An 11,640-nucleotide genomic window follows, 5' to 3' on the forward strand; every position below is an offset into this window, starting at 1 on the left:
GCAAATAACACCAGCGACAACAGAGAGTGGCCCCTTTGCAGTTAGGTGGGCACGTTGAACCGCTTACACCTGGCTGGTGTGTTGAGACAGCACGCTGCGTCCTGGCACTTCTAATGTACCTCCTCGACTGGTTAAGTGCAGTCGCAGCTGCACGCGCACAGTATGGCGGCACTTCACTGCCGCATCTCTGTTGCTATTTACAGAAATTCATAGTAATGGCAGGATGCGTCTCCTGAAAGGAACTAAATGGCAGGCACAGAGCCCAGTGCAGGCGGAGAAGCGAGCAGACACGTTGATTGGCGTGAAGTCACTGTATTCTCAAAGCAGGAAATGGGCACTTGAAGGCACCCCAAAGTGAGAGTACATGCCTGGGGTTTCTGAAACACTGTAGAGGGTCGAGACTGCTAGGGAAAGAATGCGCAGTGTTTGAGAAGTAGCATGGCCTAGCGTAATTCTGATCCCACCTTTACATGTCACAAATACATAATCATATCAATAAACATGCACTTAGCACGTTTCCTCTGTGGCCTAACAAAATTCATATGAAATTTCGCACTTCACGTTAGTATTGAAGCGCATTCATGTTCAATTACAGAATTCACACATAACCGTGTGCCTTAACTCAGTGACGAGATTTATTGTTTAGGTGATTGAATAGAAACTATCCTCACATATGTAGAATGGGATTATTCTAGACACGATAATGGATTGATGTAATGTGTTCACTAATGTTACATGTATTTCATGTCAAATGTATTTCTTAGCTATACTTAGCCATGATTATTAAATATTTACCATATGCCACATGCAATATGAATCTAATGTACTGACAAGAGTTATAGTCATTTGTGTTTAATGTGAACATGCATTTTAAATGGGCACCATTGATTTAATAGTTTAACTTGTGCTTACTGGGCCTCTTTTCCTTTCTGCATAAAATAATGTTTTTCATTTATACTGACAGAACTTTTCGCTTGCAGGTATTCATGTGCGTTGTTAGTTTGAGAATAGATATAACACTGTATTAGCGACAGAGAGAAAGCCTGAGAAAAAGGCCTTGACGCAAGAACATGGACAGCCAGAGCGTAACTGAAGAGTCCTGTTCAGCAGTGTGACCATATAGGTTTGATGGAGCAAGGACGACGTTGTTCCCAAGTTCAGTACAGGGATATCCTCACCTGCCGTTGTTTCAGTTGACAACATGAGAAGGGGAAAAGGACAATGTAACCCCTGATGATGCGAACAGAGGGGAGTTACCTGAATGATTGTAGTGTGAATAAATGGAGTCTACATGGTCTTATGCTGGAGCCACTTTTTCTTGGATTTTGAGAGGTTTAGACCTCCATGTTTATTCCCTTTGATTCTTGCTAAGTGTGACTTAGGCTATGGGGTGTGGCCGACAAGATGGCCGAGAGAGACGTGTTGCTCGGAGCTTCGTCTCACCGTGGCAACATCTGACAATATCCTGCCGTGCTCGCACGGCACCGACCTCACTCGATAAGTCGAATAGACCAGGAGAGTCACCTGGGCCAAGAACCTGGTTGCGGGACGGAGTCACACGCATAAAGAAGGGCCCAAGAGCAGAGACTCTCCTGGCTCAGTGTGCCATAGTTGAAGCCGAGGAGGGGTCCACGGTGAGTCCTGGAGGTCCAGAGAGGAGAACTGCCTGGGGGGGTTCCGGCTCCAGGAGCAGAAAAGCGTTTATGGCATAAGAGTGGAGAACCGCTGGGCGTGATGACCGCACCGTGTGAGACCTGGGGCCGCAATAGAGGAGCAGCAACACAGACGGGGACCTTCCCGGGCAGGTAGACCAACGGCCTTGAAGGGGTGGGTCCCCAACAAACGGGCTTGAGGGTAGAGGCACGGAAGGCCCCAACCAGGACACAGGGAAGCTCCGATTCCCGACTTTGAGACTCTCAACGGAAAGCGGAGGCAAAAAATAGCGGTGGATCCCTATATACAGGGAAAAGGACTGCCAGCAGGGTAAACATCGTTTACAACGAGGTGTTTACACCGCACGACCTTTACCACGCTGCCATTACAACGCAAGTCATTACTATGACTTGCGCTGGATGGCGCTCTTGGTTAAGGAATATTGTGATTTTCTATTCCAACACCTTCCCTACTGTTACGTGGCTGGAGTTGGAATAGGAAATCATAATAATCCTCAATCCGCGCCCTCCAACGCAAGTCATTGTAACGACTTGCGCTGTAAAATCCGCGATGTAGAGTACCGTAATCAAAATGATCGTGGTGTACTATCATACATCCGCTGGCAGAGACATATCCTTGTGGCTCACGCTGGCTTTGATAAGGCAGCGTGCCTGAAATTGTCGGACTGATGGTGGCCCTGCAGAGAGTGGCAGGGTGGAAATATGGTGAATTTTCAAAGAATTAGGAGGATTATCACTGCCCCTAAGAGGCACTATACATCCAATTCCCGTGAGGCCTTCTTCCGGGGGGGATTTGGGAAACAGGGTCCTAGCAGGCAAAGGAGCTTGATCCCCTGATCCTGGTGCAGCAGAAGTGAACCCTGGGAGGGATTACACCAGAGGTTGACTGCTGTATAGACCCTAGTGAAGCTGTACCGGTGACCCCCTGGAGTCTGATTACGTTCCGAGGGGGGTGACACAGAAGATACTGTCCGTCTTGCCGCCACATCTAATTTTGTGATCCATGCCTATCTGGTGGAACACAGTTCTGTGTGGGTAAACAGCAGTCCAGCGAGAAGAGTTGGGAGATACCCGAGTCCAGGGAAGAGGACTGAGGAGACTGCGTGCCAAGAAGCGGTTCCGTGAACACACTGGTCGGCGCAGACATGGCAAGATGCTACTGTTCAATATCGGCAAGGATAAAGTCATCAGACCACACTCCAATAAAATATCAAATTATGCGCAGCCCATCCCACAGGGTCATGTTCTGAGAGGCGCACAAGGAGAAGATGACACTCAGATAGCACATGGGGAAGAACAGGGGGACACTTTGTTACATGATATCCTGACAGCGGTCCAGAATGCGAGAGATGAGATGGTGACCAGGATTGATGAATTGGCGATCAATGTCAACCTCCTCTGGTGTGACCTACGCAAAGTCACGGACAGGGTCACCACGACTGAGCAAAATGTTGATGTACTTCAAACAGAGGTTAAATCACTGTGGGAGACAGTCATGGAACTGCAGAGGTAGACCATCAAACTGGATGACCGCGCCAAAGACCAGGAAGGGTGCTCCCGGAGGAATAACCTGCGATTCATGGGGTTCCCGGTATGAGCAGAGGGTCCCTCTGCGGAAATGTTCCTGGAGGATTGGATAACAAACGTACTGGTGCCTGGTAAACCCTCTAAGTTCTTTAACATCGAGAGAGCGCCCAGGGCTTTGGTCCCTCCTCCATGAGGGCTCTCATAGCCCGATCTTCAATTATAGGGATCGAGATATGCTCTTGCACTCCACACAAGCCAGATATTACTTGAAATATGAGGGTCACCACATTGCGTCCTTCCCGGACTAGACTCAAAGAGTGAAGAGCCTATGATGCACCTTTCTGGTGGTCAAGAGGCGTATGAGGGATGCTGGGAGGAAGTCCAGCCTCCTTTATCCAGCCAACTTCAGATAGAGCGTAAGCGCAGGGCTCTATTCTTTGGATCAGCTACAGAGGCATCAGATTGGATGGATGTTGCAGGAGATCTGGAACCTCACCAAAAAATGCAGCTCAACTTGGCATCACCTAAGGACTCCATGGAATCGTCGGGCGACGGCACGGGCATTCCGCAAGAGCAGACCATACAGACAACAATGGCTCTGAATGACTTAGAGTAGAAGTAAGGGGATATCCTATGATGGTAATGGCTGGGGACTTCAATGGAAAGATTTCTAATACACTAATCATTAATAGGGGGATACCTCCACAAGTAGTAGCCTGCTCAATACCAACTCCCGTCTTCCCCAATAAAATAAAAGCAGATAAAAGAGGGAAAATGATTTTGTCATCTATTGAAGCAATTAATGGCATTATAATAAATGGGAGAATAGATGGTGATATTTCGGCGGCATACACCAGACTGGGTCCAACGAAATCCTCAATTATATATTATTTTATCAGTAGTTTAGGCCTTTTACCGAAGGTCCAATCGCTTTCTACTCAATATACCCATGAAAGTGATCACGCATCTCTTTCCGTAGAAATTGACATCTATACTCTGCATACTTTTCCATGGTTACTCCGTTCCTATGAAGGGCGGGCAGTCGTAGACCACCAAACTGGAAGGTTTCATTGGAATTCCAAAACAACAAGTAAAATAAATCATACAATCTCCCAAGATTTGTTAACATCTGTGAGTAAAGTAGGCAATCCTTTAAACAGATTTCAAGGTACTATACAGTCAATAGTTGCCTCTCTCCAAGAAAACACTGCGAGACGCGAAAACGTTAAAACATGTAAAATGGGAAAACACGTGGATAATAATTCTCAACAGCTAAACAATTTTCTTTTTTTTTTAAACCTTTATTTTTGGTTATGCAGAGAACATAAACATTAATATTCCCCCCCAATTGCGGCATCATACAAGAACTGTTGCATACAGTGCAATAACCTCATTAAGGCACCTTAGGGACACAAATATCACTAGGAAAGATCGGCCTATGGGCCCATAAGAAGCTAGACATTACAAACAGGACATATCCACAGTGAGCATGAGGTAGCAGCCGAGCTCAAACTACAATTCCGATCTAACAGTCTGCATTTCCCTCCCCCTCCCCATCCGTCCCCGACCCCTCTGGGGTGTACAGCTCTGCGCTAGTCCCCTCTGAGTCACTCAAGGTCAGACCAGCAGTGCACATTACTTTCCATGCCAACAGGTCATCCTGCAGTCTCTCATCTACGCGCGCATTGCATATGAGTCTCCTCCGCCAGAGACCACTCTCGGACATCTCTCAACCATGCGGGAATCTCCAGGGCCCCCCGCCCCATCCAGGCAATGGTCACCCTACGTCGCGCCAGAACCAACATGAGCTGTAATAATTTATATGGGATTTTCCGCTTCCTAGGCCGGGGAACCAGAGCTAGCAGACAGTGGAGCGGGGTCAGGTATATTCTAAGGCCGGTAGCGGCGGCTATCCGTCCTACCACCGCCGTCCAGAAACTGCGCACTAAGGCGCAATCCCAGGCCAGATGTAAGAACCCCGCCCTTCCAGCTCCACATCTGGGACAAGTGTCCTCCCTGTCTGGTGAAATGCGTTGCAGGGAGTGCGGTGCATAAAATTAAAGTGAGTGAGCTTAAATTGTGCTTTGCATGACACTCTACGTGTAAGGCCCCCTATACGCTTGCGCTGCCCGGCCTCCAGGGTCACCCCCAGATCTGTCTCCCAGGCACTCCACGCCGGCTGGACCGGCGGCTCTGAGTCCTGCCGCAGTGCAGAATAAAGCAAGGATATCAACTTACGACCCCTGCCACAGGATAGAATGATGTTCAATGTGTGAGAGGGCCGAGGCGTCTCCGGGAATTGGGGCCACAGCTCCTTCGCCACCTCCTGAATGCCGCGGTAATGTAGATACTGTCCTCCCCAACTCAAAGGCCTCCACAGCCTCCTCATAGGAAACAAACGAGTCTCCTGGATATCGCAGCCTCAAGTTCTCCAATCCCTAAAGGACATGTGCTCCTCCATGGTCACAATGGGCGCCAAGATCCAAACCGGCAGCTCCCTATGAAAGGGGGCCCTCCGCAGTACTCGTTCCACACACCTCTGCCAGATTGCAGCCGTGTGGCGCACCACATATGGTAGGGACACATCTGCTCCCCTCCCCCTCATCAACGCCACTTGCAACATCCGTTCGGTGGCACACCCAGCCAATAGCTGCATCTCCCACCCAACCGCTTCTGCGAACCACCTCGCTGCCGGCAACAGTTGTGCTGCGTAATAATACAAATCAAACCTCGGCGCCTCCAGGCCACCTTCGTCCCAGCTCCGAACCAAGGTATGCAGCGCAACCCGGCTCCGTCTACCTGCCCAAAGCAGCGACGTTAGCAAGGTATTAAGGGTGCGAAATATTCGTGCCAGAATAGGGCAGAGCGAATTCTGAAGCACATATAGCAACCTGGGAAGCATCACCATCTTTGCGACAGCGAGTCGTCCCATGAGGGAAAGCGGCAATGTATTCCAAAAGGTTACCGAGCTCTGCAAGGACGTAAGTATCCGACCGATGTTTCGAGTCAGCACCTGGGAGTCCGTCGTGGCTACCTGAATTCCCAAATACCGAAAAGCCTCCTGTTCCCAGCACAGTCCAAGGTCCGGGAGGTCCGCCGCCGGTACATCACCATACCCCGCTAGAGGGAATATCAAGGACTTGTACGATTGATCCACAAACCCGAGGCCTCCCCAAAGCGGTCGAGATGGTGCAAAAATATGGGCAACGACACCTCCGGCGCTCTCAAATAGAAGAGAGCATTGTCTGCATACAAGGAGACTACGTTACACGTGTCCCCCACCAGGATACCCCAATGCATCATCTCCGCACGGACCGTGACCGCCAAAGGCTCTATAGCCAGCGCAAAGAGAAGCGGCGAGAGGGGGCACCCCTGCCGTGTCCCTCGACCCAGTCGCCAGTCCGCAGAACGCCCAGCGCCCAACCGTACTCTGGCACAGGGGGCTGTATACAACAGACGGACCCATTGACAAAAATTGGGGTCCATGCCCACCATTCGGAGGACCTCCAGGAGGTAGCCCCAATCCACCGTATCGAACGCCTTGGCGATATCGATAGACACTACTACCAACGGCTCCTCCAGATCGCGACCTTCGTGTAGAATATGATTCAACCGCCGCAAGTTTATGGTGGTATTCCGCCCCGGGATAAAACCACATTGATCCGAATGGATCAAGTGTGCCATATGCGGCGCTAAACGGTCCGCTAGGATTTTTGGCAAGATCTTGATGTCTGTATTAATCATGGTATTGGTTCTGTACGCCGCCGGGTCACATTTGTCACCCCCTGGTTTTAAAAACATGCAGATCTCGCCCTGGTTCATGGTAGGTGGCAGAATGCCACTCTCGAACGCTTCAAGGTACACTTGTAACAGGCAAGGGGCAATGGTATCAACATATGCTTGATAAAATTCCGGGGGGAAACCATCCCTCCCGGGAGCCTTGGCTTTCGGGAGACTGGCCAGAGCAACCCGCACCTCCCCCAACGTTAATGCTGCATCTAAGTCTTCCACCGCGTCCCTAGACAGGGTCTGCAAGGGTAAGTCATGCAAATACAGCAGGTACAATCGTTCCGAAACCGCAGGGTCAGCCGCATACACCGCCTGTAAATGGGACCGGAGGACCCGGAGTAAGGCCTCCTCAGAGTGCACCATGTGCCCCGCTACATCTTGCAGCGCCACTATTCTCTCTGGAGCAAACTCCCGCCGCAAAATCCAGGCCAGCATACGACCCGCCTTATTGCCCTCCCGATGAAGCCTCTGTCTAAATTGTCCTAGAGTGTATTTATCGAGCCGGTCTAGGATGTCATGTAGGCATGCTCGGGCCGCCCGTTCAGCCTCCTGCTGTGCCTCATCCGGGTCCAGCAATGTCTGCTGGTGCAGCAAGTCACTCTCAGCGTCCCGGAGTTCCCAGAGAAGCTGCTTCCTAACGCCATAAGTGAGGCCCATACACTCCCCTCTAATGACCGCCTTTAGCGCTTACTTGGTGGAGTAGGCAATGGCCCCCTCCTGCCAGTTCAACTCTATGTAACTATTGAGTGCAGTTTGGACCGAGTACCTCGCCGTCGGATCCTGTAAGAGATCCCCCGGCATCCGCCAGGTTCGCGGACGGGTAGGCCGTCCCTTCCATGTCACCATGCACGTCACTGGGGAGTGGTCAGAGAGAAAGCGATCCTGATGTGTGACCGTCAACGAAATGGAGGCATCCACATTGGCGACCAAGATCCTGTCCAGCCTGCTATGTTGGGGGCATAAGAATTCAAGAGCGTGAGGTCTCTCCCATCAAGTTTTACTCTCAGAAGCAAGTATCTACCCTGTATATCTGCCTCCATGTACTGCATGGCCAAGGGGACCCCGGGTACCACCCAAATAAGCACCCCCCAGGCATAGGAGGAGAAGGAAGAATGAAACAACTGGCCTTGCCACTTCCTCCCCAATTTACGGGCTCCTTCCTCATCTAAGCGGGTCTCCTGAAGGCAGGCAATAGAGACTCCGTGCCTACGGAGGAATGAAAGGACTCTATGTCGTTTAGCACACATGCCCAGCACCCCCACATTCCACGTTAAGATCTTATAACCCATAACCAATCGCCAGGCCCCTCCAGGGCCGCAACATCACAATCAGCAATCCTCCCATTCCGTGCCCGCACTGTAATACAACGGACGCCTTTAACAAACCCCCCCAGCAAACCTCCCCAACAACCCCCCTTCCCCCCTCCCTCGAGCAATATTCCTGCAACAACTAAACATTCCGATATGCCCTTCCCCCGCTGGTGCCAGGACGTACATAGCAATCCTATTCCCACAATTACAGCCATCACCCCAACAATACTGAGGAACCAGCCCCCCCATTCCCCCCAAGCAACCCCCGACACAGCCAGCCCCCCGAACACATCTCGCACCCTTAGACTTCCAACTATGACGGACTCGCGGCCCGTGTACCCTCCCCCGCTCCCCGAAGCCCCCCACACACACACACAACCAAGCCACATCAACACAGCATGCAAGTCTCCCTCAAAAGCAAAAAAGACACATGTCAAGGTCCAGCTAATATGCAAGGATATGTTCCTCAAGGCCGGATCTCTGTAGGAGTAGCTCCATCAGCAAGTGTCTCCGGTACTGTGTCCACTGTGGGCGGTAAAGCGTCCAGCTGCGGCGGCAATGTATCTGGCACCAACACATCAGCTCACGGGCTACTTGCACTCGGCGCCAGCAAGTCAGCTGCCCCCGCGGACTCCATGCAGAGGGCTCCATCGGCCCCCACCATGACTCGTCTTCGCTCCGCATCGCCAGAGGTGCCAGTGGACCGCCGCCGACTAGAGCGCCGTTTCTTCGTAGGCCATGTCCCCCAAATGTCTGTAGAGCGACTCCTTTCCTCAGGGGGGATGGCATCGCCCTTGATTTCCTGCCACTCCCATACCTCCTCTGGTCGTTCGAAAAAATGGGCCTTGCCTTGGGAGAGGACCTTGAGTTTGGCAGGGTACAGTAGCATATATTGGAGGCCCATGTCCCGCAGCTTCTGCTTAACCACTAAAAAAGATTTGCGCTGTTCCTGTACTTGACGGGTATAGTCTGGGTAGATAGAAACCTTGGAGTTTTCAAACGTGAGGTCCGCCGTTTCCCTCGCCACTCTAAGGATACAGTCCCTGTCGCGATAGTTCAAAATTTTAGCGATGAGGGCTCGTGGCGGAGTTCCAGGCCGCGGCGGTAGGATGAGCGCTCTATGGGCTGGTTCGATAACAAAGACCTCCGATAACCCTGTGGGGCAGAGCGTGGTGCGGATCCAGTGTTCTAGAAAGCGTTCCGCATTCCCCTTCTCCGCCCGTTCCGGGATACCCAGGACTCTGATGTTGCTACGTCGTGCCCGTCATTCGGCATCCTCCGCTCTTCTCTCTAACTCCCCAGTGGTGGACGAGAGTTGTGTCACCGTCCGCTTAAGAGAGGCCACCTCCTCCTGTAACTGAGCTATATTCCCCTCCGCCTCAGTAACTTTATCAGTGACCTTGCGGAGGTCCGCTCTCAACAGATTAACATCAATGGACACTGTCTCAATCTGCCGTTCAAGGGCGGTATGGGATCCCTGTATGGCCTTCAGCAGTTCCACCCTGGAGGGTTCCGAGGGGCCACCAGACGCCCGCTCCTCGTCCTCCTGACCGGTGTGGCGGGTGATACGTTGCGACGGGATCCGTGGGGTCGTGTACTGGGTGATGGTGTTGGGCTGCGAAGAGCAGGCTGTCCTGTCCCTCCGCATCATTGCTGCCCAGTGAAGCCCTCTCAGGTGTCCCTCCCTTCAGTGAGTCTCAACGTGGCCAGGGACCCCCGCAGTTCAGAGAGGTGGACCACCAGATCGCGCAGGGCACTGAACGACCCACAATTCGAATACTCAGGGGAGGGAGCCACGGGTAGATAGTTCGCTCACCCCCTCAGCCACATTCGAGACCTGCAGTTCCGTCACAACCACAACCAGGAGGGGACTCTCAGGCCAGAATCCTAGTCGCCAGCCGCAATTCGTCCGCCACTGAAAGGTAGGTCGGCCCCTCCGGACCGCCATCTAAAGGAAGTGCAGCCAAAGTCTCAGGGGTCCGGGGAGAACCCCCACACAGTTCCAGCCCCCGACACGCAGGGTCCTCCGTGCAATATCTTCTCCGGCTTCCCAACTGGGCCCACCGGTATGTCACACTCGGCGGAAGCTCGCCGCGAGGCCCCCCCGGACCCCTAACGACCAGGGGGCAGGCGTCCACCACTCCCAGGGGGCACCGGGCTTCCAGCTCACCAGGCGGCCTTTGAGGACAGCAGGGGCCCCCGCCCCGCTCCTCACCCCTGAGGCAGACGCGGCTCTCCGCTGCGGCGGCTCTAATTCTCCCCGTCGTCTACGTCTTGCAGGGGGCACCATGCATCTGGCCCCGTGGGCGGCCCCGATGGCAGCAGGGGCCCCCACTCCGTCCCACACTCACCGGATCAATGTGTCGCCCCCTGACGGCTGCTCCACGCCCACCGCCGGCTGTCAGGATCCAGACCCCAGGGGGGGGAAAAAATCGCCTCCGGTCCCTTAAGCTTTCAAGCCAGGGAGGCACACGCTTGCTTCGCCGTGTTCCTGGGGGCAGCAGCAATCTCCGAAGTCGTCCGGCGGCGGCCCAGCAGCCAGGCCGCAGCCCCGGCCTCTCGTACGTTGGGCACCAGCGCCCACAGCCAAAGCATCTCGCGCCGCCTCTCAGTGTCTGACCTTCTCAATGCCTGCACCGGAGCGTGCCCAGGGCATCGGTCCTCCGGGCCCACAGGACTCGCCGCCGGTTGGGCCCAGAAGTGCCAAAGCAGGATGTTGTGGCCCCAGAAGTCTCCCGGCAGCCGTCCGGGAGCCAGGCCGCCGCCCCGGCCTCTCGTAGAGTGGGCGCCGGCACTGCGGCTCAAGCGTCTCTCGCCGCCCCCCGCCGTCCAATCTCCTCAAACACGACACCGGAGTGTGCCCCTGGATAACGGGCCTCCGAATCAACACGTTACGCCGCCAAGCGGGCAGAGGATCAATATGAAATCAGGATTTTTGGGCTAGGCTGGCCGGGAGCTGCAGGAGCTCACGTCCTGTCGGCCATGTTGCGTAGCCACGCCCCCAACAGCTAAATAAATTGACTAGAATTCAATTTCGCTCTTTCTGTGCGATAAGACAAAGAGAAATAAGGAAACTGAAAAAACTGCATCAACAGAAAAAGGAGAAAGAAAGACAAGCTCTAAGAGATCGTGTCTGGGTCGACATCCAATTAGCAGTAAAACACAAAAATAATAAATCTTTATGGAACATAATCTCTGCACAGATGGGGATACAAAAAACTGCTCAAGCGACTCCAGTATCATCATCTGACTGGTAAAAGTTTATTCTAAGGCTTTATAAATCTAATCATCAGCATCCCATATTCCCCAGACTGGATCAAGCATTGAAGAACCAATCTGAA

This window comes from Lissotriton helveticus, chromosome 8, assembly GCF_964261635.1.
Source record: "Lissotriton helveticus chromosome 8, aLisHel1.1, whole genome shotgun sequence".
In the NCBI taxonomy this organism is placed as follows: Eukaryota; Metazoa; Chordata; class Amphibia; order Caudata; family Salamandridae; genus Lissotriton; species Lissotriton helveticus.